A 27,435-nucleotide genomic window follows, 5' to 3' on the forward strand; every position below is an offset into this window, starting at 1 on the left:
AAGGTGTTGCCTTTATATTGAACCGTTCACGGGAAAACTCGAAGAGGGCTTTAACGAGAGCTGACGGTTGGGCCCTCCGTTTAAGTCCGTATAAGTATGACGTGGAATACATTCGGGGTCGCGACAACATCGCTGATCCGCCCTCACGATTATACATCGGCAACGATGAACCGTTCGATGACCATCAAAGCCCATGGGAGATAGCGACTCTAGAGGCGAATGCTGTAGGATTCTTAACGGTTAAAGAGCTACAAAAAGAAACAGCATTGGACGAAACCCTTCAGAATGTGATCGATGCATTGGAGACGAACATCTGGCCTGAGGATCTTAGAAGATTCCAGAGTGTGGCAACCGATCTATCGCTTGACGACGGAATTTTAATCAAAAATGGCTGCGCTGTGGTCCCGAGCAAGCTTCGAACAAAAACTTTGAATCTGGCCCATGACGGACATCCCATGACTGCAAAGCTTAAAAGCATTTTAAGAGAGCGTGTCTGGTGGCCAGGACTAGCTACTGATGCAGAAGAATGGGTAAAATCCTGCCAGACATGCGCAATTAATGGACGACCGGAAAAACCCACTCCTATGAAACGAATCCCAGTTCCACAAGCCGTTTGGGAAACCATTGCCCTTGATTTTAACGGGCCATATGCTAAGTATGGTGGCATTTCGATTCTCCTAATCGTTGACTATCGATCAAGGTGAATTTCAGTTGTCCTTTCATGTTTTGTGTTGTTTTAACATATTCATATTTTCCTTTTTACACCGTAATAGGTTCTTGATTGCTCATCCGGTAAAATCGACCAGTTTCGATCATACCCAACAAGTGTTGGAGAACGTTTTTGCGCGCGAAGGATTTCCTAAAACGATTCGCTCTGATAATGGACCGCCATTTAATGGCGATGAATACAAAACTTACTGTGCTGAACGGGGCATTGAAACTGTTTTCTCAACCCCGTTGTTCCCACAACAGAATGGTCTTGTGGAGAACTACATGAAAGTAGTCAATAAAGCGATGGCCACCGCAGTTAACAACGGATGCTGTTTCAAACAGGAGTTACAAGCTGCTATCAATGCTCACAACGCAGCCGCCCACTCGATCACCGGTTACCCACCGGAGGAAGTGATGATGGGACGCAAAATTAAACGCCGTCTTCCTCTGCTACGCCACGAAAAAGCAAACCAGGATGAAGAAGCCCTTAATCGCAGGGACACACTTGAAAAGCTAAAAGCAAAGGAACGCGAGGATGCTAGAAGGGGAGCACGGGAAAGTCGCGTAAGCCCAGGGGATACAGTAATCATCGAACGACCAACGCGTGCAAAAGGCGAAACCAGATTCGACCCGCAAAAGTATACCGTTATTCGAGAGGATAATGGAAACCTTGCTTTGCAAAATGAACGCGGTCAAACTTTGAAGCGACATGTAACCCAAACAAGGAAAGTAGGACACTGGCGCACTCCTATCACCGACGTTGACAACGATCGTCCAACCGAGCCAAACGGAAATCTCCCAGGTACTAATCCATCAGAGCGGCCTCAAAGGGTTAGAGTTACTCCGGCCCGTTTGAGGGACTATGTACAATCACTTGAAACTTGATGCACAAGCTAATTTAACTGCTTTTGTTTACTCTATTTTGCATCAGCTGCCGCCTTTTAAATCAATTCACATTACCTGAAATAAAGAAAAAAATGTCAATCAAAACAATAATCTATTTACGCACCTGTCTTTCTTTGTCAGAATTTGAGCAAAATCTATGTACGTACGCTCTATTTACCAACAAATAGCTGTAAACAAAGACGCCGTTTTGAAGCGATGACTGAAGCAGAGCAGACCAGTTATATCGAATAAACACTGAACTGAAATTTATGTCGACCTAAAACTCCTGACATGTCGACTGAATTATTTCAATTTGAATTATTTCTCGCGCAATTTTCGAAAAGGGCTTAAGCAAACATATAGTTTATGCTTCACGTACACGTGTTAGTAAAATGAACTTTTAATCAAAGTGAATTTGAATAAATAAAAGTCTTAATTTTGTGTGGGAGGAGGATGTGTGGTAGTAATACCCCTCGAATCGGGATGTTAACCGTGCAGCATTAAGCCGAACACTAATCGGCCTCTGAGCACGATTATAGCCGATGGGTCGCCCGCACACTCGGCAAGCAACAACGAGGCTCGATCGCTAGCAACGGTCGTCCTCTTTCTCATCGGACCATCAACGAGTGTAGACGCTTTTGGTAAGCAGCAAATTCATCCCCGAAGCTGGCAGCCGAAATCCGCACAGAGGTGACGAACCATTCAAAGTTTGTTGAACAAATACCTAAATGATACATTCCTAACACTCTTATTCTTATGCCGACATTTACATTGACGAACTATCCAAAGTTTGTTGAATAGAGTGAACCTTTCGCAAGACTACACTTGTAGTGTCGAACCATTCAACGTTTTCTTTTAATTACAAAAATAAAGGTAAAATTTAAGGTAAATTTTTGAATAATAATTCATGAATCAGAGTTTATGTCGACACTCACAGTGACGAACCATTCATAGTTTGTTGAAAAATCATATTTACGATTAAATGTGCAGTCATACACATTTTATAGATTAGAAATAGTAGCATGAAACGAGCTCACCAATTGATCCGTCATCCTTGACTGAGCAGCAACAATCCGTTTTCAGCTCCACTCGTTTGCTCGGCAATATGAAAGCACTCAGGCGTGCGACCCGAGATCTTGCCCTCATCGCCCGCCCCCGCAGGAGCAAGCGTCAAGGTCGAAAGATCAAACACTACTCTTAATTATCAACACTATGAAACGTATATGAACAAAAGTCATGTTTTCAATCCAATGATGGATTGGATGGGATTGGAAGATATAAAGTTTAGTCATTGTACTAAAGCGTTATATACGTAATGGCGAATTTGAGTCTCCAAGAATCATCGTGAAGCATTTGGAAGAAAATTTTGTTTCAACGCGACGTGAACCACAGAAATATGTTTGGGATAATCAAAGAGTTAGTAAAAAACGTTATTTAAATATTTTTAAATGAAAAAAAAAATGAATGTGAATTTATTGTTTTGGACTTGAATTGACAGAAAGCATCAACTTTACTCCTAGCTGAAGACAACGGAACAAGGTCAGAAGGAATCCAGAAGAATTCAGAGCTAATAGAATCGGTTATCTAATATAATGCAAAGTCACATCGTTTATTCACAGAAATGCAAAAAATGTATAAAATAAAAGTTTTTTAAAATTATGATTACATTGTTCATCAATGCTACTGAAAAAAATCATCTCAAACTCATTTTAATATCTAATAATAATCACTAACAATACCAATATTTTTCATCTGAATTTCACATGAAACTCATTGACAAAATTCAATGATTCGTATGATAAATTTGCATGAAATGTATGTTCAACTGTTTCCAAGCGTTCCAACGACATAGTTGATTTTTCCGATCAACAGAAAATATAACAAAATTCTTAGAAGACTGGTTTGTTTTTGTTTTTCATTCCCATACAATTTGTGTAGAACGAAAAAAATGCTGAAAAAACTTCAAAGTTGATTTAATCAAAACTGGGTTTTTATCACGGACAACCATTTGGTTCTTACCCTCTTATTTTCATTACCACGCGACCAAGAAAACTTTTCGTCTTTACAGGGCCAGTAACGACAGAGCACCTTAAAAATAGAAAAAATAAGAAAACCACAGTTTCTCTAGCTGAATTTCTCCAAAAATTCTTTGAACTTTTTTTTAGAAAGTCCTAATTTCTCCAAGATTATATCTAGTGATTCATCCATCGATTGGAGCATCCTATAAAATTTCCAGTCAATACGTCTTCTGAAATTCAGTCAATCCATAATTTTCTAGGGATTCCCTTTACAATTGTCTCTTAGAATTCATACAAGATTTCAACTAGGGATTTCTCTGTACCTTCGACAATTTGTCCAGAGATTCCTTCTAGCATTTCTAAAGAAATACCTCCAATAATTCTTCGAGATATTCTTAAGTAAATTTTGTTTTTTTTTTTCAGGAATTTTTTCTATGAATGTCACCAGAGAAATGCCGAGGAAATTTTTCTAAGAAATGAATTCGTGAGGTATTTTTTAAAATATCCTATGATAAAACTAACGAAAGTTTTAAAGACACTCTCAATGAAAAGGAATCTCTAAAATAACACCTGGACTCTTGAGGAAGAAGACTTCCTAGATAACTTGCCAACGATAAAAAAGTGAATCCCGAAATACCATTTCGCAGGATTTACTGAAGAAATATATCGAAAACCATTGGATAGAATCTCTATAGACATTTGTGTAGGAATGATCGAAGGAATTCGTAAACTAGCTGTAGTAAAACTGGTCAGAAAACTTAAATAAACATTTGAAGATTGCATGGGGTTGATATTGAGAAAGTTTTTAAGAAATTTTGAATAAAACTGCCTGAGTAATACTTGGATGAAATGCTAGAAAATAAATAGATTTGTTCGAAGAACCCCTCAAGGAATTTTGGATTTCTGGAAGGGATCGTGGATGAATTCTTGAAAAACGCCACGTGAACAAAGGGCAGGATTTCTGAAAAAAAAACTCTTAAGCTATTTTTCAAACACTCTAAAATAACCAATTCTGTAGAAATCTTTTGAAGATCTACTTACTTACTCTAGTAGGTAACAACTGAAGAATTCGGATGAAGGATTATTGAACAAATTTCTGGAGGAAATTTCCGGATAGTTTTTAAAAACAAAATGAAAACAATTCTTGAGAAAATTACTGGAGGTAGTAGCTTTGGAGTTCTTCAATCTTGTCTTTAGGATCTTCAGGAACATGGACAAACAAATGGATAGTGCAAAACTAATCAGCGCGTCTCAGCGGAATCTCCCAACCGAAAAGCAGCTTTCCGAAAAGCACATTTCACCTTCACGAGATGCAGAAAGAGGACTAATCTAGACTGGAGTGGACTGCGAAGCTGTGCTCGACAGTAAGTACACACTCACACTCAGATAACTTAAGTGGTACTTTTGTGTTGTGATGATAGTGTTTTCTAACACAGAACACCAAGGTATAATATATATGTTTGCCGTTTTGTGTATGTACTGCTTCAGTCATCATTATCCTCATCAATGCTGTTGCGTAATATGGTGTGCAACACATGGATAAACAGTAAAAATTTCGTGAATCTGTGTAGTTTTTGTTTTTCTTTTGGAAAAAGTATTCAGGAAACCTGAAGATGCTTGAAAAAATATTCATCGCGCAGAAACTCCATCTGGAATTTCTTCAACAACTCTTAGAGATTTCTCAAAAATCTTCTGAAAATCCAGAAACTACTTAAAAACTACTTCCAGGAAGGTTCAAGCCAAATTATCCCAGAACAAATACAGGGTTAGCCGTAGATTCATAAATGCCATAGAGGATTGCTCCATAAGTTTCTCTATCTAACGATTAAAAAAGTTTATTGTAACAATCTTATTGTTAGTTTCAAAGGATTTTCGCTATAGATATTCTCAATCCTTCTTTCTTGTGTTTTCTGTTTAGGTTGAATCATGGGTAGGACAATCCTTTGACTGTCCTACCCAGGTGTTTTTGTGCGTAGTACATGTCCTATCCACTTCCCGCGCCACTGACTCACTTTGTCTTTCTTCAAAATAAAATGTACTATTCGTGTTTTGCCGCAGTTCAAAGACACAAACGTTCAACCGGATACTTATGACTTCAATTGAGGTAATGAAAACACGTTTCGTATTTATTTAGCAAAAAAAAGTGCGCCAGACCCCCCGATGGATCATTTTGATTTTTGCAGCAAATGAAAGAGGAAGGTCTTGTCTTTCATCGGTCCAAATTTGAGACATGCCGATTTTTTTGTTATAAAGATACATGAAAAAGACACCGTGAGCAACTTAGAGTAAATGAATGCATCAAAAGCGTAACAAAGTAGAGTTTAATTGGATTAAGGTAAGCTTATTATCCACTTTACACAAATATTTCATGATGTAATTCAGCTGTTCGGATTTTGATTCACAAGTGTTCGGATTTAAGGACAAGACAAGAATCATTGAATCGACTATTTAAATGATAGAATCATCATTTTCAAACAAAAACTCATTATCGTCACTTTGATAAGATATTGTAGCGGTCCGAGCTCCGCGGCACTGGTTTTTCGGATCATTGAACAATCATTTTCTTCTGGCGGCGTCCATTTATTACGTAACGCTAAAATTGGAAATTTTTGACCCCCTCCCCCCCTCCGTAACGCGTTTTTGTATGAACAATTTTAAATTTTTGTATGAGCCGTAACGCTTGAGCCTACTCCCCCCCTCCCCCTTGAGCGTTACGTAATTTGTGGATGCCGCCTCTCCTGCAAAATTTTATTTATTATTAGGCTAAGCTCCACCGTTGGGGGGGGGGGTTCGTTAATGAGGAAAGTTTTATAGATGTTCACACTAAAAGTCGTCACAATTCACTAGCTTTCCGCCCTTAGAATCGTTTTTAAGGAATCGATGGAGACACTTTCACTTTTCCCTCGATTCTGATCGCGTATGTGGGTGGTTCCACCAATTTCCCGAAATATACTTTATCCACCTTATATCACTATCAAACACTCTCGACCCGGAATGACCTGCTCGTCAATTTGGCAGAAAATGCCCACTGAACTTTGAACGAAAATGTCGAAAACGAAAAGTAGGTTTAACCCGATCGCCACACCTCCTGGAATAGACCGTCAGAACTGGGGCCTCACCGCCAGCGATCGGGGCGTTTTATCGCGCTCCCACGGGGAACTCAATCTCCCAATCTGAAAATAAAGAGAGAAAAGAGAAAAGCCAAAACGAGCGTCGCTCTGGCTCGGTTAGTGCAGCCATGTGACCGAGACCTTGTTGGGGCGTTCAGTCAGCGCTGTCGGGTGACACACAAACAAAATTAAAACAAAAACATTCTCCGGCATTGGAGCACGTTAACGAGCAACAAGCAGTAAGGTTCTTGTCTTCTGCTTACATCGCTTGTTTCTAGTTAACCTAGTGAAAACCCACATCTGATGAAATCCACTAACTTGCGTGGAACATCATCGAAAAATGAAAGGGTTCTTTCTTAGATCAATGGTGATCATTGATCTTTCGAATTATTCAATACGGGGAGGGGAATGCTTCCTTCGGTCGGCAGGACCGCTACAATATGAATCAGATAATCTATTTAATATATAATTTGAACATCAATCCCTGCTTAAGCGTCCGGGTATTGATGCAGCATGGTATAGAACTTAAAACATGTTAAAGTCAAAAGAAATTTATGACGTTTTGATATAAAATGTATAAATAAAGTAATGTCTTATGCCTTTCGTCTTTTCAAAGAAGTTTTTCATATTTCGACATATAGAATCTCACAAAAATAGTCCGGTCAAAAACTCCGTGTAACACCATCGTGTCCTTCCCTTGTTAGATAAAAACTCCCGTAGGTACAACCTCATATATGCATACGCATTGCGCAGCAGCTCGCCCAGCGTCATAGATGGCTATGATGCGCTTAGTGGCTGCCATCAAATACACCAATTTTCTCAATTTCAATGATGAAGTAACCTTGTTTGCTATGATATCAAGTAATGCTATTGACATTCTGGGTTCAATTGAACGCGATCAACATCAATCTGGCCCAAACAGTAGATGATGTGCTGTTGCCCATATGTTTGAGCGGAAAATCCCATATAGCCTTCAACTCAAATGCGCCAACTCATAAAACGATCAAATTAGCTGATTTTTTATAGGAAGTCTTCCTCTAACCCTATGGAATAATCCTGAGTGGTGCCCCGTTTAGTCAAACAACTTTATTTTTTTTTCCATACTGAGCTGGGCTAGTGTATGCCTAATAGGCATTGCCTATTGTCCCTTCCGCCTCCCTCAAACATGTTTCACAACTCTTGTCATGATCATAACTTGTAAAATGTAGATAATGTTTAACTTTTCCATGATTTTCACAATCTGCACCACTGTGTGGCTCCATCGTTGTTGTTTTAAGGAACTTTCGTCAGAATTAATTAATATTTTATCAAACTCAGCGCTAAGGATGAGGCTGACGGAGGATATGTTTGCGTCAAGAAAATGTATCCCTAGTGCTTATTTTTCCGGTGCCTGTCGGAACCTCAGAGCACACTCTAGGACTCACTGTAAAGAAAACGTCGAACGACGGTAGCAGGTGAGTTCTGCTATCCAGCAGAAAACTATCGAAAACGACCCAGATAGGCAATTTGGGATGCGAGGACGAAAAGTGAAAGTATTGTTTCCATGTTGGGAGCCGGGGCCAATGGCTTGTAGCTCGAGCACGAAAACTCACTTAAGATAATCCAACTGTATCGTTATGCATGCATTCACAACACATGCATGCATGCAAACCAGAGAAGACAAAGCATTTCAATGGGTGACTCTAGAGAGCAGCAAAATGGAGATAAATTGCGCTGCTTTAAAGCCCATCGAACATGGACTTGCACTCAACCATGATATAAAGAAAACGGGACCCGTGTTCTTGGTGTAGGCATTTGAGATAGAGATTTGGTCCATCGGAGAGGTGAGATTGTAGGTGACGTGCTTGATAACTCAATCTTATATTTACTCCCTCAGCTCCTTTTCTGTCATCTTTGAACATGGAGCATAAAAAGAAATTCTTTTGATACAACAACTTTACAATTATTCGTAATCTGGAATGGTGAATATCAACCTATACACCTTTGTGACAGTTTGAGGTTAGAGTTGACAGCTTCTGAACTTTGATGATGGTAAATTATGTTATTATTTTATCTTCATTGATTTAGTGAAACAAGAGAAAAAAAGATTATGCAAGTAGAGTTGTCGGATAATGGTGTAAGGTGTTTATTGTCATACAATATTCGTTACAGAAAGGCATAGAGTGAAGAGGGGAAGCAGTTCGAGTGGGACAAAACTGTATTTTTCAGATTTCTAGCTCAATTAAAAACAAATATTATGAATATAAAGGTGGTTCGAATGATATTTAAATAAAAGACTTTCACTTTGAATATTATATAACTCGTTGAGATTTAAAAAATTTATGACTATTTGTTGTTTTTAGACATACAAATTGTAATTTCCAGTCGAACTTTCATAGCATGAAATAAAATAAAAATGAATCCTTTATTTTTCTATGTCCACAAATAAAACATTTTTAGGTCTACCAAGAGAACATATTTGGAAACCATTGAGCCCATAATGTGGAAAAATTTCGAGCCATATATCATCTTGTGGGTGGGTCGTGGGTTCGAATCCCACTGGTCGAGGATCTTTTCGTAAAGGAAATTTTCTCGATTCCCAGAGCATAGAAGTATCTTCGTACCTGCCACACGATATACACATGCAAAAATGGTCAATCGGCAAAGAAAGCTCTCAGTTAATAACTGTGGAAGTGCTCATAAGAACACTAATCTGAGAAGCAGGCTCTGTCCCAGTTGGGACGTAACGCCAGAAAGAAGAAGATCATCTTGTGGAAAAGGGTCTAAATTACCTAAAATTCACAAATTATCTTCAAATTTAACGAAATTTGCTTGATCGTACAAAAAAGGTCACCAAAATTAATAGTTTTTCCTGAGTTTTGCGAAAAACGACTAGTTTGGGGTAAATTACAATTATGTAAATCTTTTTTGGGTATTTTTTTGATAATAATGTAGTGTGTTTTCTCCCCAAACACAATTTTAAAGCTGTAATAAGGTATTCTTGTCATAAGAGTATTGATCTTTTGTCTTCCAGTCAGCGAATCGGTTTGAACGAAAACTTTTGCCCTCCGGAGTTCAGTAAAATTGTAGCTAATATGTTAAAGGTTAATTGCGTGCAACTTATCTAATTTCAAATGTTATAGTTTTTCTGGAAATATTGATTATTCCACTATGTTCAAACTTTTGCTCCAACTTACTCCAACTAGTACTTTATTCTGAGTGAGGATTCTGTAGCGGGTAGCCGTTCTAGTTTCTAGCAATAGAAATATAAGTAATAGAACGCAAGTGGCGTTGTTATCACAAAACTGAATTATTTTATTAATATTTACTATTGAGGGTTTCGATTGTTTGTTTGAAACCTTGTTGTGGAGAATGTTTTTTGTTGGTCAAAACAATTGATTTGACAGTTATAGACCCGGTACTCAAGCTGTCAGAGCGTGGCAAACTAGATTTTAGTCACACGAACAGTCGCGACATCAGCATTCTAAGGCTAATGCTTCTACTTTTCTAGCACAACCTTATGTAATAAACACATACAATGTTATTACTCCCTGTATGTGTTTATTTCATAAAGTTGTGTATATAAGGGGCCTTCCCTAGCCGAGTGGTAAGAGTCCACGGCTACTAAGCAAAGCCATGCTGAAGGTGTTTGGGTTCGATTCCCGGTCGGTCCAGGGTCCTTTCGTAATGGAAATTTCCTTGACTTCTCTGGGCATAGTGTATCATCGTATCTGTCACACGATATACGAATGCGAAAATGGCAACTTTGGCAAAGAAAGCTCTCAGTTAATAACTGTGGATGTGATCATAAGAACACTAAGTCGAGAAGCAGGCCCTGCCCCAGTGAGGACGTAATGCCAAGAAGAAGAAGGGGGATTACTATTTCCTGGCCGTGAAGTAAATGACAATAGAAAAAAGATACATGTTCGAATTTGAATATCCGGTCCAGGCTACATTCTGATTTATACATCTATAACGTTTGTCTTGACAAAGTACAGATTAATTTTTAATTAGAGACAATGGAAATTCGCGTCTAAACCATGAAATTTTTCGGGTAAGTAGGACAAAACACCAAAATTTCGAGACTTTGTCGCGGTCTCATACTTATGCTCAAATTTCATACAAAAAGGCATATATTTTATAAAAAAAAAATCTTTCAAATTTGTAAATTGTGTGGTTTTGAATTATAAATAGCTTTTATTTTACAAACTGAGATGATAAGTTTATTACCAGAGTAGCAATTTAAAACATTCACCCTTGAAAGATTCCAGCATGTTATGCTTTGAAGATAAACAAGCTTTATAAGTGCTCTGCAAAAACTTATAGTTGTGGATATTATCATATTCGGTAAAGTCAGAAACATAAGGTGGTAATAATTAATGTCCATCATGTTTAAGGGATTTGACAATCATGTATTAGTGAAATTAATTCAAGTGGAATTTTTGACGCGTGTACGAAATGCAAAGATTGAATGTGAGACAACTCGATGCCACACAGTCTATCGCACATTGCACATTGGTCCCAAAGCCATATCTAGGAAGACAAAAATGATTGCGCCTAAACCGTCAATTTTAGATATATGGTGTCTTCGGCAAAGTTTCTCCATATTTTTCAGAGATTTTTTTCAGAGATGTGAAATTAGGGTGGCCCACATGGTTTAGGACTATACAATGTTCTACAATGTTTTAGAACAACCGATTTGGAGCAACTTTGCCGAAGAACCCAAATTTCTATCTCATATGGTTCGTGAGTTATGATTTTTTTTAACAAAAAAGTTAGGGTGGTACTGAAAAATCAGTTTTTTCTTGATAACTTTTTATACGATAATTTCTCGCAAAAACTTTGTTCCGAGCACTTTTAGAACTTTTGATTGCGCAACTTTTTGCCGAAGAAACTACTGTTCTATCTCTTATGGTAACAGAGTTATCAGAAATTTTCTTCGAAAAAAATGTTGTTTTCAAATGCCGATATCTCCGAAAGGCGCAAACGGATTTCCAATCTTTTGTCAGCATTAGAAAGATTATCTTTTGCTCTTTTTATGGTGAAAAAACCGTGAGGACGTTTTTTGTTTGAAACGATTGACAAAATTTTGAAAATAATATGTTTTTTAACCGAAAATTGTCCATAACTTGAAAAATATTCGAGATAGCTCTTTGGTGCCTTCAGCAAAAATGTGCAAAATTGAAAGTTCTGAAAGTGCTTCATACAAAAGATTCATAAAAAATCAACGCTTTAAGATATATTCACCATAAACCGAATTTAATATAATAAAGAAAGCGAAAAATAGATATTCGCTGGAACAACCGGAATAACTGTATGTAAAATCATTTAAAATTGAAAATATATGTAATGAAATAAGATCGATCACAGTAAGCGAGATCTTAGGAGTTAGGGAAAGTTAGTTGCTGAAGCAGTTTTAAGGGGACAGGATCCGTCATTGATTTCAGAATTTTCAAAAGCAGTTTTTTCGTTCAAAATCAAGAAAATTTATAGAAAAATGTGTTCACTGTATTCTATTCTCCAATCGAAACACAGTGAACACATTTTCATCGAATAATTTTTGTTTTCGAACAGAAAAACTGCTTTTGACGTTTCAATAATGACGATGATTACGATGACGGCGCGTTGAACGTTAACACTGATCCAAGGAACATTAATCCATAAACGAAGTCTTGTTATTTCTCGCGACATAATGTTTGTCCCGCTAACCTATGCCGTGGTTGGTTATAAATTGCTACCGCTTCGGCTTACTAAGCAGAAGGTCATGCGTTCAATACCGGTCCCGTTTATTATTTTATCAACCCTAAACGATAACAAAACGTATACTTTGAAGAATTCCTTCAAATTACCAAAACCTTACTTCCCGTGATATCCTTCCATAGAAATAAAGAAGTATCTGCAATTGTTCTATCTGGGCATCCAACTTATCCCATTCAGTTCAATCAAATCCAATAAATCTGCCACAACGAATCAGTCAGGGCAGCATTCGCCTGTTGAAGAATGCATGAAGCTTGAATTTGAACCAGATATAAATCCCAAATACTTGTCTAAGGTAACGAATCAGAAGGTGGGTCTTGATCACTCGAAAACTGCTTCAGCAAATAATTTTCCTTTTTTCAACTTCTCAGATTCTGCTTACTATGAACCATATCAACACATGATAATTCAATTTTAAATGACTTTACATACAGTTATTTCAATTGTTCTAGCAAATATCTCTTTTTTCGCTTTCTTCACCACATAAAATTCGGTTTATGGTGAATATATCTTAAAGCGTTGATTTTTTATGAATCTTTTGTATGAAGCACTTTCAGAACTTTCAATTTTGCACATTTTTGCTGAAGGCACCAAAGAGCTATCTCGAATATTTTTCAAGTTATGGACAATTTTCGGTTAAAAAACATATTATTTTCAAAATTTTGTCAATCGTTTCAAACAAAAAACGTCCTCACAGTTTTTTCACCATAAACAGAGAAAAAAATAATCTTTCTAATGCCGATAAAAGATTGAAAATCCGTTTGCGCCTTTCAGAGATATCAGCATTTGAAAACAACCATTTTGTCGAAGAAAATTTCTGATAACTCTGTAACCATAAGAGATAGAACAGTAGTTTCTTCGGCAAAAAGTTGCGCAATCAAAAGTTCTAAAAGTGCTCGGAACAAAGTTTTTGCGAGAAATTATCGTATAAAAAGTTATCAAGAAAAAACTGATTTTTCAGTACCACCCTAACTTTTTTGTTTAAAAAAATCATAACTGGCGAACCATAGGAGATAGAAATTTGGGTTCTTCGGCAAAGTTGCTCCAAATCGGTTGTTCTAAAACATTGTAGAACACTGCGTAGTCCTAAAGGCGTAAGCAAAAAAGTTTATGTGCTGATCTCGTAAACCATGTGGGCCACCCTAATTTCATATCTCTGAAAAAAATCTCTGAAAAATATGGAGAAACTTTGCCAAAGACACTATATATCTAAAATTGACGGTTTAGGCACAATCATTTTTGTCTTCCTAGATATGGCTTTGGGACCAATGTGCATTGCGAGTCAGCACAGCCAGGGTACAGTGCAAGAAAAACTACACGAGCACGTCTCTTAAGGTGCTTTCTTCCAGCACCGAAAGAAATTTGAGTTGCTCCCCATCCCTGATAAGATATGATGGTAATGTGCAAGAATTTATGAGTTGAGTTCGACAAAAAGTTCGGAAACTCAACTTTTCCCTTTCCGAGAAATCACTTGCTTTGTGCGGCCAAATTCTAACTGGAACATACTTCAAATTTTGTTTTGTGCATGTCATAGTTGCAAACCCAATACAAAGCTCCTGTCAGCATTATACTGATTTAATTATAATTTTCGACTCTTTAAAATTTCCTGAAGAATGACTCAAATTTGTCTTAATAACCTTTTTGGTCAAATTTTTTTTCAAATCATATTTTACTGTAGTTTCTAAATAAGATCATACATTCAACGTCTCCAACTTTATGAAAATATTGAGAAAGCAAACTTTATCAGTCAAGATTGTTCAGAAAAATATATTTTGTTTTAGCAATATTCCAAAAATTTAAGTCCTTAACTAAAAAGTGATTATTATTGTTTTAGTTCTTATGCGATGTTTAATATAATTTTGAATAAGAATAATTTTGAATACTCTTAGTAAGAAGCAAAATGAAACCAAAATAATATAATATTTGTTTATTGTTTTGGCCATGCTACTACAACGACAATAACTAAGATATATATTTCTTATATCTGACATAGTTTGACAAAGTTTATGAACGGCATATAAATTACATAACACTCGACGGGGGAAGAGGGTAAGCTCAAGAGTTACGACTCATACAAATTTTTGGAAATTTCCATGCAAAAAGCGTTACGGAGGGGGAGGTGTTCAAAAATTTTCAATTTTAGCATAACGTAATGGATGGAGGCTGCATTATCCAAATTTTACTATAATTTATTAAGCTTTAAACCATTCAAAAAGAATCTTAAAATTCAAACTGGAAGCCAATAACTGGTACACTTTTCCTACACTGAAAAAATAGGCTTATTTGCTAAGCGTTGGATCGACAGGAAAAATTAAATCAATTGTGTATTGGAACCGTCGTCTTAAAATCTTTGACCTTCCTTGTGCATTGGGGTCATTTTTGGCCAATCGGCACGGTAAATAAGCTGTAACTTTGTAGAGAAAAGAGATATAAATCTGAAATTTTCTGACTTTTCCTAACTTTTGAAAACGAACATTTTCGTGCTAAAAGAAGCTTTCAGCGACCTCTAGGAGCGGCGCTACAAAAAAAGTGACACATCATGCATTAACCCTCTAATACCCAAATTTTTGTTTTCGATCTTAATATTATTTTTCGATATCTAAAATCATTCTTAACACGGTTTTGGCAATGATTTATTTTTCTTCTCAAATTTTTGAATTTTGGTTTTTGATTTTTATTATTTTTATTTTTGAACATCCCTATCCTTTTCAATTTTTTCTTGAAGCCTCTTCTGGTTACTGATTTTTGACAATAATAAAAATTTGAGTTTTTACTATACTTTTGAAAATATGAATTTTTTAATTTTATTCTGGAACATTTTTTATTTTCCGTGTAACTAACGGAAAAACAGATTTGAAATCATTTCAATACCATCAGGCTCTTTTTCTGTGATAGGTTGATCGTAGCAAAATATAAAAGGTACGATTTTTCATAATACACGTTAAATGAATCCCAGGCATTTGTAGGTTATATAAGAATACAGTTTTTCAAACAATTTTCAAAAATACAAAAAAGTTTCAAAAATTATAAAAAACTTTTCTTACATGCGTGTTATGAGTCAAGGTTTAGGCCATAAATAAAATCATTTTAATTTCCGAGCTACGAAAAAATACACAAAATTTCAAAGTGTACCCCGTCTAAAGGCGGGGTTGGGTATTAAAGGGTTAAGGGTCAAAAATGACCCATGGCTTTAAAAAGCTCTCAAAAATCCATTTCTTAACCAATTTTCGTTTTTTTAGCTTTATATAACGCCAGAAAAAAGAAGCTTTATATGAAAGATATGGAACTCAAAAATGGAACCCTGGAAATTGTTTGTCAGTATGGCCATTCTGGGCACAAGGGCACAAGGGAACCTGGAACCTGTTACAGAAGGAACTGGCGTATATCATATTCAGCAGTTCATACACATGTATATAACGAGTTCGAGTTTCATGGTTTTTCATTCCGATTTACAAGAGCACCAAGAGGACCAACATTAAGATTTGGCTGGTATTTCGGAGTATTTCGGAACCGGTTCTTCATGTAGTACCATCATGCGACGGCTCAAAATACATGATTTTTCATCCAGATGTAAATGGACTTCATGCCATATACCTGGCGTTACGCACCTAGTGGAACAGAGCCTGCTTCACAGCATTTATAAACGGAGAGGTTTGCCATCTGACTATTTTTGCCTATGTATATATGCCAAGGCATGATGATATGGTATATATGGGAAGTCGAAAAAATTTCCAACCCGAAAGGATTCTCGACCGGTGGGAATCGAACCCATGCCCATAAGTTTTATCTTACTTTCTTTTAGGAAAACCTTCAGATATTCCTTCAAGAATCACTCTCTAAATATCTCCAGAGGTTCTTCCAGAGAATTCTCCAGGAATTATTTCGAAAATTCCTTCAGGAAGAATCTCTACCGTTATTCTTACAGCAATTTCTTCACTAGGGATTTTGCCAGAGATGGCTCCAGGAAGAAATATTGTTTTCCATGATACATTTTAGACAAGTTTTGATAGGGCTTTTGATAGGCTGAATATCTTAGCAATTCCTCCTGGAGTTTCTCCAGGGATTCGATAAGCAATTCGTCCTAGGATTCCTGCAAACAATATTTACAGGCATTTAATTTGGTTACCGGCATATCGGTCTATTTTACTTGAAGTAAGAGGGAGCATGGAGAAGAAAGCAATTAATACTAGATGGATAGGTACCGTAAGGGAACGGCGAGAGAAATTGGATTAGATGTTGAAGAGGGCATACCATATAGAACAGTATTACTTGAATCGTCCTTGTTTTTGGCTAACGTCCCCTATAGGAACGGCTTGGCGTGTTGTTCGAATAACACTACCAAGACAGCCAAGACATCTACAGGGATTTCTTTAGAGATTTCGCAAGGAGTTTCTGCAAGAATGCCTTTAGTGATTACTAAAGTAAATTTTTTACTGGGATTCTTCCAGGAGTTTCTCACAGAAATCCTCCAAGATCTGTTCCAGGAATTCTTTCAGGAAAGCTGCGGAATTTCTCCAGATAATTTATAAGCGATTTTTTCTGGTATTCTTTCAGAGATTCCTCTAGAAAATCAAGGATTCTTGCAGAGAATCTTCAAGGCAACACTTTTTTTATGAAGGGATTGTTAGAGTATGTTAATGTTCATATCTTTCAGGTTTCCCCCAGGAATTTCTCTAAGAGTAACACTAGGACATTTTGTTTCAATGGTTACTCAAGATATTTATCTAGTGATTTCTTCACGGAAACATACAAAGATATCTCCAAGTAGTCCTCTCAAGATGCTTCCAGGAATTATTCCGAAAATTTCTTCTTGGATTCCTCCCGAAATTACTCCAGGGATTCTACCAGGATTTTTTACAGGTGTTTCTCAACTTATAAATTTCTCAAGAATTTCTTGGAGGAATTCTCCCAGAGTTACCACAAGGAAAATCGCGACATGTATTATTTTAATAATTTCTCCAGACTGACTGGGACTCGTTCTGAACCACCAACAGGGATTCCTCTAAGAGTTCTTCTTGAAATTCCTTCAGTGATTCTCCTATGAATTCCTGTAGGAATTAAGTCATACATTATGCTAAGCACTACTTCAGGGATTATTTCACGAAAATCTCTACAAATTTTCCTCCAGTAAAAGCTTTACATTGATTTTTTTGTTAAATCTTTTAATGGAATCATGGATTTCTCTAGTAAAACCTCTAGAGCGATTCCTGCAGGGATTTCTGCAGCTTTTTCATCAAGAATATCACAAAGGATTGCTTTAAAAAAAAAATCCTAATGATTTTCTCTAGAAATTGTCCAAGGATGGGCTGGTAGACAATCAACTGCACATTTTAATGAAATATGCTTTTCGTCTACGCAGTCTTTATTATAAAAAAAAGCCGGTAAATAAATAAACAGCGGAGTCAAAAAGCATATTTTATGTTCCAGGGATTTTTTCATTAATTCCTCTAGAGAATTCTTCTAAGAATCCCTCGATTGGCTCTTGCAAGAATTACTTCAGACATTTTTAGGAAACATTTTCGTCAGGAACGTGTTTCGATTGTGAAATTGGGCGTTGCATGCTAGTCCGTGGTCTGGTGTGGTACTTCTTTCAAAGGACAAAAGGTCCATTTACGTGAAGGTGTTTTTTAAGGTTTCTCCAGAGATTGCTCTAGGAATCTTTTCAGGACCTCATTTATTTTCACACGCCATCTTCTTGAGAAAAGGAGTTTCTAGAGGAATCTTCAAAAAAATCGCAGATGAAATTCAGGATGAATTATTATTCATTTTGATGGAGGAATTCATGGGTTAATCTATGTAGGAATTTATGGAGGATTCTCGAAGAATTGCCCGGAGGAGTTTTTGGAGGCCCAGAACGAGTCTATAAAGAAATTTGAAGGGGAATTCCTAGAAGATTACCTGAAAAAATCCTTAGAAGAATTCATGTAGCGATTTCCTAGATGCATGCCTGAGGGAATTCATGGGTTAATCTATGTAGGAATTTATGGAGGATTCTCGAAGAATTGCCCGGAGGAGTTTTTGGAGGCCCAGAACGAGTCTGTAAAGAAATTTGAAGGGGAATTCCTGGAAGATTACCTGAAAAAATCCTTAGAAGAATTCATGTAGCGATTTCCTAGATGCATGCCTGAGGGTATTCTTAAAGTAAACTTTTGAGGAATCCCTAAAGGAATTCAAGAAGTTATTTATTGTAGAATCCCTAGATGAATTTCTCCAGGAAAATTTCGGGAGCGATCCCGGAGGAAGTCTCAGGAATAATTCGTAGAAGAATCTCGAGAAGACTACCCGAGAATATTCTGGAGAAACAAATGGAGAAATATCTGGAGTAATGCTTCAAGAAATCATTGTATTGTAACTTGGAGGAAGCCTTAAAGACATCACTGCATAAATCCTTGTAGAAATATTTCTGGAGGAATGCTAAGAAGAGTCCCCGACCAGATAGAAGAAACAAGATTATAACAGTTTTGCTCTTATATGATTTTATTATATGACCAGTTGTTACAAAACATATACCGTCAGTAGTTGGAATAACAAATTTAACGCCAAATAAATATAGAATATAACAAATCCTATTAAAATTATACCAATATGATTACAAAACGTGTTACCGACCTGTCGCGACAAAATAACATTATTGCAAATTTTGTTATTGTTCATAACTTTAGATGTTATTTACAACCAACTTACACATGCAATATAAGAAATATAACAAATTTCATGCAATTAATCTGCTACAAAAAAATGTGACAAGTTAACAACAAAGCCATTTTGACAAAGTTATATGAACTTCTGTTAATTTAACAGCTTTTGTTACAATATGTCATAATCTTGTTATGTGATTCTAGACGGGTGTCTGAGAAGCCTGAGTGGCCCAGAAGCAATATCTGAAAAAGTTCCCTGAGGAATCGTTCGAGAAATTCCTTGAGAAATTCTAGTTAAAATTTTACTGGAGGAATCTATGGAGAAATCGCTGGAGACATTCCCGCAGTAAGTCTTGGCGAAATCCCTGTACAAATATTCCTGCAGAAATTCCTGGAATAATCCTTGAAAAAATCCCTGGAGGAACTTCTGGCAATATTCCTGATGGAATTACTGGTATTTCTGGAGTTCTATCGGAAACGGTCTGGTAGCGAACAAAACTTGTTTCTTGGAGAAATCTCAGGGTAACCGCTTGTGGAACCCATGGAAAAATCGCTGTAAGGATTCTTGGATCTTATGGCTGCACATAAGGCTGCAGCGCGTGCACAGAATGCAATCAGTGGATAACAACAAAATTGTATCACAATTATATCAAGATTTGTTACTAAAATCAAATTTTATTTCATTTTTGTTCATGCACGTTGAGTTGCAACAATGTCCTTACATAATTAAGACAAAATCAGTTATAATAACAAAGGCTATTTCAAATTTGTTTAAATTTATAACATAATTATAAAACAAATCGTGATAAAAAATCTGAGGGAAGTTACTTATACATGTGCGCTTTTATTCATGTAAAAAACATAACAAAGTTTGTTATAATTGTGTTATGAATAATGACAAACTGAGTTATATTTTTGTTTGATTTGAAACATAATAAGTTACATTTTTGTTTAAATTAAATTACATATTGTTTCAATTTTGTTTAGTATAGAGGAAATTGTATTAATTTTTTGTTATTTTATCTACTACCGACTAGTGGATTACAACAATATTGTAGCACGAATATATCAAGATTTATTACAAATATCAAATTTTGTTTCATTTTTGCTAGAAGTACTTTGAATTCATGGAAGAAATTTAAACATAATTGAAACAAAACCATATTAACAAAAGCTGCTTCAAATTTGTTACTAGTTAGAACATAATTATAACACATTTTTCATGAAATTTGTGAGAACAATTGCTTATAACAAATTTCGCTTTAATTCAGTAATGGAAAATAACAATATTAGTTATATTTGGGTTTGATTCGAAACATAATGAGTTACACTTTTGTTTGAATTATAACATATTTTGTTTCAGTTTAGTTTGGTTTAGAGTAAATTGCGTCATAATTTTTATTATTTTAACTACTAATCATTAAAAGTTATAACATACTTTTTTAGAAAAAAAAAAAACACTAACGGAATAGCAAAATCTGTTTCAACTTTGTTGTAATCCACTGGTCAGGTTACTCTAGCTTATACTGTATATCTCCCTTGTTCTATGGTCCGTTCAAAATCCAGTTATGCTTAGTTGACTGTATAATCATTTTTTTCTAATTTGGCCGTAACGGAAATTATATTCAAATATAATATTTTCATGTTTGGGAAGCCCAGCGGTAAACGCGGAGCTTCTCAGCAAGACCAAACTAAGGGGCATGGGTTCGATTCCCACCGGACGAGGATATTTCCGGGTTGGAATTTTTTGCGACTTCCCAGGCATACAATGTCATCGTGCTTGCCAAGCGATACACATAGGCAAAAATAGTAAGATGGCAAACCTCTCCGTTAATAAATGCTGAGAAACAGGCTCTGTTAAACTAGGTCCGTAACGCCAGGTATATGGTATGGTGTCCATTTACATCTGGATGAAAAATCATGTATTTTGAGCCGTCGCATGATGGTACTACATGAGGAACCGGTTCCGAAATACTCCGAAATACCAGCCAAATCTTAATGTTGGTCCTCTTGGTGCTCTTGTAAATCGGAATGAAAAACCATGAAACTCGAACCGTCGTTATATACATGTGTATGAACTGCTGAATATGATATACGCCAGTTCCTTCTGTAACAGGTTCCAGGTTCCCTTGTGCCCTTGTGCCCAGAATGGCCATACTGACAAACAATTTCCAGGGTTCCATTTTTGAGTTCCATATCTTTCATAAAAAGCTAAAAGAACCAAAATCGGTTCAAAAATGGAGTTTTGAGAGCGTTTTAAAATCATGGGTTATTTTTGACCCTTAATGCATAATGTGTAACTTTTTCTTAATGCATTAGGAAGGTTAAAGGGAAAAATATGTAAACAAACACCGTCGAGGGGGATGACAATGGGAGAGATTGGGTCAAAACGGAAAAATATGATTTATGAAATATTTTTGCTAATAACGCTGATATTACTACAAGTAATAATTCGTATATTAGGAAACATATTATTACACATAATTAATCAAAATATACATTTTTAGAAATAGTAGTTTTTGTTTGATATAACAATAAACTTGTATGCTAAAACTACAGTTATATAAGTAGAAGGTTGAAAGTGTTTTCATTACACTTCACTCGTATTTTCCGGAAACCATTTGATTTTTCCACCAAAAAACACATTTTTCGGTGCGGTGTTTAAAACATTGAAAGTGGGGGTGACATTGAGACGCTTGAGAATGAATTCACAAGTCTTATTTTTTGTCGTTTTACGGTGCCGTGTGTACTCCTTTTTTATTAGGATGTGTTTATTATTTCTTAACGTCAAACAAGTCTTTTTGACGATTCCGTGCATTGAATGGCAATGCAACGCATTTTGACAATTTCTCAAATCAGCAACTGTTTTTCGTGCGCAGCAACATCGTAAAAATTTAATCAAATGGATTATTTTTTCAAATTTTATTATCTATAAGTGTTTTCATATTAAAGAAACATCTCACGGGAGTACAAATGAGTTGGATCGCTTAAATACCGGGATTATGAAGTCAACATTTGCCTTAAATATATTGATCGTAGAATGTCGCACCGAAATTTAACTATTTGCGAAAGTTCAAAATAATCTTTGTTTCAGTACACCTTTGGGAAAACTGAAAAGGCTTTATGACAATGGAGATGAGGCTTTGATGACAATTTAAAAGAAAAAAAAAACAAGAAATTTATGTAACCTTGACAATAAATGCTGAGTTAACATTTTTTGTCTCATAGCTCTTAAATTTGTTGCTATCATCGTACTTTTAAGTGGGTTTATCATAGTTGTAAAACATCTTAGATGTCTTTTCATCTTGTTTGCATTGTATATCATCAATATTTTTCAGCTGTTAAGGTTTTTGTAATCATATTCTCGAAAACAAGTTATTTCAATTATAGTGACCCAATATAACCCCCTCTATGGATGAGATTGGGTCATTTTTCATGCACTGGTAGTACCGTAGTAAATAAAAATTTTTCTTCAATGTTTTCGACAGTTGTTAATGTACCATCACTGTACATTCACACCATATTTGAAGTTTATTGAAGTTAAATTGCGATAGTTATTCAAAAAATAATTTGTACATATCCATTTTTGATCCATTGTGAATCATATAATAGCCATTCAAGCCATTGTGCAAAATTTTGTGGTCACCCCTTAGTTTGGCTTATGGTGCAGACATTTAGAGTCACTAAAACATAATTAAAACACAAAAGTTCTGTAAAATATCATACAAATTATCTACACCCCATTATTAACGCTTTTAAACTTAAAAGGCTTATATTGTCACAAAACTACGAAGATATTAACAAAAGTGATTTGAATGCATCGACTCGTGAAGATTCAACTGTCATTCAAAAACGAAATGCAAATCTAAAGCTAAATGTACTTACCTTGTAACAATTTTTCGGATCCGATGTCCTCAAACAGTATAGTTATTTTTAAGTTTCTCAAACAGTAATCAGCGTAGTCATGGTTTGTCTTTAAATTTTTTATTTGGTGACAATTATTGTCATTATAGATTCACGTACAAAAAAGCAATTTATAAGAAATCAAATTAAACATGTTTCCTTCTGTTCATTTTCTTCAGTCTTAACCGTCTAATAAAAACTTAGAGCTAAATGTAATACTTTTTCTTTATGTACACTGCTATGTTTCTTTGCGTTTTATTCAGATTTTTTTTGACGATTTTTCTACTCTCTTCAGCTTCAAAGTGAAATTTGATCTGTGTGCCTACATTTACCATCCATTCCTAAATAACGACGTACCACTCGTGGGTTTGTTTTATTCGTTCACCTACTTTTATGTTTTTTTTTCTTTCGATTCTGTCGTTTTGTTTTGCTTGTCGGTTTCAATTTGCTACTTCCGGTTTCGGTGATATGTCTGCGGTTATTGCATCGGTCAACCAAAACACCGTTCAAAATTGTTCTCCGTCTATCCGAATACTTCACGTGGTTTTGTTTTGCTGTCGGTATTTCTAGATTCTTTTGCAATTTGCTGTCCGGGTTTGTCTCGAATGATGTGAAGTTGAAGAGAGAAAATGTTGCATCGGTAGTGGGTTTGTGTCTGCCAGTGCGAGGGCAGAAAGGAGGTCTGAAGCGTGTTATGAGTTTCGATTTGCAAACTGTTCGGTTAGAGGGAAATGAGAACTTGAGGGCTATATAGGAGAAGATTGATGCTACTTTTTTATATAGGTTGGGATTCTGGCTATCGCGGATTGATTTGTCTTAAGTGTTAAATTTTGTTTTACATGATCACGGAGAACCGTTGGTCTTTCGAGTTCCGCGTTTCCGTGGCGTTGGATTGCTTTTCCTGTTTGTGTGTAAGTGATAAAATGCTAGTTTTGTTATATACCTTCTAAACTAGGGCTCGTTCTCGTCATTCGTTAATTGAAAAATAAGTTAAACAAATAGCTTCATCCATACATTCCTTTTCATTTTTCTCTAATAAATTGCAATAACGAACGGGTTTTCGGCGGTTTCTATTCTAGCGGTGCATGTTGCTTGTTGTAGTCGAGTTAAGAGTGCCTATTTACAGTTTCAGGTTGATTTTGGATTGTTACCAGATTTCTGTGAAAGAAACAAGAAAAATGATAATTATAATATATTTCGCAGATGCCGTTATCTTACAAGAAAACCACGTTTGTCATTTTATGCTCAATCTGTTTAAATTCATAAAATAAAAGTCAATATATATAAAAACTGCAATGCTATTGCCGTAGCAAGCTTATGGCAAAAACTTTGTTTCAAAGAAAAAAACGAATTGCGATAAGGCAAATATTATTTAACTTGATAATAATGGGGCCTTCTGAGCTGAGTGGTCAGAGGTGTCTGGGTTCGATTCCCGGTCGGTCCAGGGTACAGTGATACCTCCATGAGTCGATGTTCCATGACTCGATATCGACTCATGGAACCATACTAAAAACAAAATTTCATGGTTACTATGATGGTCCCTAGAAGCAGCCTTCCAAAGGATTGCTGTTCCATGACTCGATATTTCCATGAGTCGATGGTCCCTTCAATGTCGACTCATGGAGGTTTCACTGTATTTTCATAAAGGAAATTTCCGTGCCTTCCTTAGGCATAGAGTTTCATCGTACCTGCCACACGATATACGATTGCAAAAATAGTAACTTAGACAAAGAAAGTTCTCAGTTAATAACTATGGAAGTGCTTATTAATCACTAAGCTGAGAAGTAGGCTCTGTCCCAATGAAGACGTAATGTCCAAGATTAGACAGGGCATCGAACCCAGATACCTTCATGACTTTGCCATATAGCTGCTAACGTTACTAACGGCTCTGCAATATCTACGGGGGTCGTAATAAGCTTTTATAGATTGTCAATTATTATCTCATACAGAGGGGTTGCTGTAGATTTGAAGTGGATTTCCGAAGTTAGAATGATTTCGTAGAGTAATAAATGAATACGTCACTAATTTGCATTCTTTAATTGTATGACGACTAAAATTTAGAACGAAAAATGCAACCGATTAACGTTCTACATCAAACCCAACTTACCTTGCTCTACTATGCGATGCTACTACTGATGCTCACGTCTGGACTTTCAAATACAGGAACGGGGGATGGGGGCGTGGAAAAATGACAACCTCTACAATTGTTACTCCGTGTGGTATTGATGATCTCTCGCAAGCTCGTTGGAATTGGCTAATAATGTAATATGTTTCTGTCTGCCGTATGTTTTCTTCTTCTTCTTTAAGTCTGCTGCTGTAGTTGTGTTTTTTTCTGTTTTGTTTAAATAATTAAATAAAAAATGATCCACTCGAAACGTTCTCCACCGCTTCTGATTGCACGAACTGTCCAAGGAATGGTCCTGGATGTCACAACACTCGTGAATCGCGCCGCGGTTGGATACCGATTTCGATTTATTTGCTTTTCACTTCCTTTTTTTCTCTGTACAGCGGTTCATGCTACTCGTTTTTTTTTATTTTCGTTTTCTTTCTTTTTCTTATTATTGGATCATTAAGGGTATCACAGTTCATTTAGTTGATTGTAGTACCCTACCAAAGGTAGTGGACAAGCTATTCGATGTTGAAGTGTCAAAGTTTGGTCCTGCGGCAAGGAAAGGGAGAGAGGTAATAAAATAATATCAATAAATGCGATTCGTTCGAGAGAGGGTTTGTTTGATTTCACGGTGTGGCTGAAATCGTTATTGATGAATAATATGATCATCAATTCGTAGGGGTTCTGCTAAACTGTACCAAGCGCCAAATTTTTAAAAATGGAGTTTTTTACATCAAAGGACTCAAATAACCATAACCTTTCAACCATAACAATATCGATTAATTTGAATATTCGTTTGTTATCTTATATCACAAATTTTCTCTTAAAGGACATGTAAAACTGGAATTTTGTTCAAATTCCCATTTAAAATTCAATTCAATTCAGTGGCGTTGATCTATTCTCAATTCAAATTTTTATCCAGCTTCACCGCAATGGTTATTATTTATCTAAAAATCACATTTTGACATGAAGTAAAAACATTTACTCGTAATAAATACTTACATTCAGTGCTGGGAAGGGTAATAGTAGTAGGCTTGAATCAAGTAGTCTATATTGGGTACATGAATTTCTCTAAATCAGTAGTATCATTGAAGGCTCTAAATGTGGGAAATGCAGCGGGAAATAGAACATTTTTCTACAGTAATTTTGGGTTGCCCTTAGCAACGGGTGTTTTGCAATTTTCAAGGCTCTTTGCCTACAGCAGCGATGGGCGTGAGTTTCACTGGCTTCGCTGACTGTGATTGGCTTTGTTTGACTACTGTAGAGTGAATTTCAGATTTTTTCCCAACCCTGCTTACATTGGTCATTGAATAATGCATTATTTAATCAACACAGGAGCAGTAATAAAATAACGAAAAACAAAATCTGATACTGTGTGAATAACTATGGTGGACATGATGCACTTTAGTTATTCAGAAAATAACGTTATCATCATAAAACCTCTTTGAACAGAGTACACATGACTTGTTTCAAGTTAATCACCCTTCATACAAAAAGTCGAGATGATCGAGCGATACCCGACTAAAGGTACATAACAAAATCATATCAGCATATGTTATTATGTTATAAGTTTTTTTTCGAACATAGGTTGTTACAATTTTGATGCAGGATGTTGTTAAAATAATTAAAATTATAACAAAAAGTGTATGAATAGTAACACAAACGTAATAAAATGTGTTTCAATTCTATCAAAAACATATCAAACCAAGTTATAATGTTTGATGCAAAGTATCAAAATTATAATACTGTTCTATATACATACATATATTGTATATTATTGAAATGCATAACTATCTATTTATTTTGTTATAAAGTTGTTAAAAATAAACAAAAATATATCTTAAAGGAAAATAAAACATATTGTTTTTTTTTATCTTTATTAACGAGATTTTTAGCCCTGGGCTAGTTTATCTCGGGACCAACGGCTTTACTTCCCTTCCGAAGGAAGTCGTCACTGAAATTTTTAGTGACTATCTTGGGGATGGGATTCGATCCCAGGTCCTCGGCGTGAGAGGCGTGTGTTCTAACCACTACACCAGGTCCGTCCCCACATTGTTATATTTCTGTTTTATTATGTTCTATGGATAACGGACCCTAACAAAATTATATCATAATATGATATGCATATCATATTCTGATAAAATTTTAATATATTTTTGTTACAAGCCTCAAGTCGGGTAGCACGCTGAATCACCACCTAGAAGGCACAATTCGAATCCCGATGAACCTTTTTTTCTATTATTCAATCCGATGATATTGAAAATCAATCAACTTTTAGCTTCTGTGGCTATGTTTAAACTGTTGTAAAAATAATCAGTTTCATA

General features: G+C 35.9%; 1 protein-coding gene across 3 annotated transcripts in view; it reads right to left on the minus strand.

The window, feature by feature from the left end:
• Window positions 1-23,265: 23,265 nt before the first annotated feature.
• LOC5567324 (semaphorin-2A) overlaps window positions 23,266-27,435 on the minus strand; it is a 418,406-nt gene continuing 414,236 nt past the window's right edge. For all 3 annotated transcript variants that reach the window (XM_021842536.1, XM_021842537.1, XM_021842535.1), the window contains exons 15-16: window positions 25,109-25,660; window positions 23,266-24,159 (exon numbers count right to left, since the gene is read on the minus strand). The gene's annotated coding sequence lies outside the window, so the exon portion shown is untranslated. The remainder of the gene's footprint in view (window positions 24,160-25,108; window positions 25,661-27,435) is intronic.

Source organism: Aedes aegypti, chromosome 2, assembly GCF_002204515.2.
Source record: "Aedes aegypti strain LVP_AGWG chromosome 2, AaegL5.0 Primary Assembly, whole genome shotgun sequence".
Classification (NCBI taxonomy): Eukaryota; Metazoa; Arthropoda; class Insecta; order Diptera; family Culicidae; genus Aedes; species Aedes aegypti.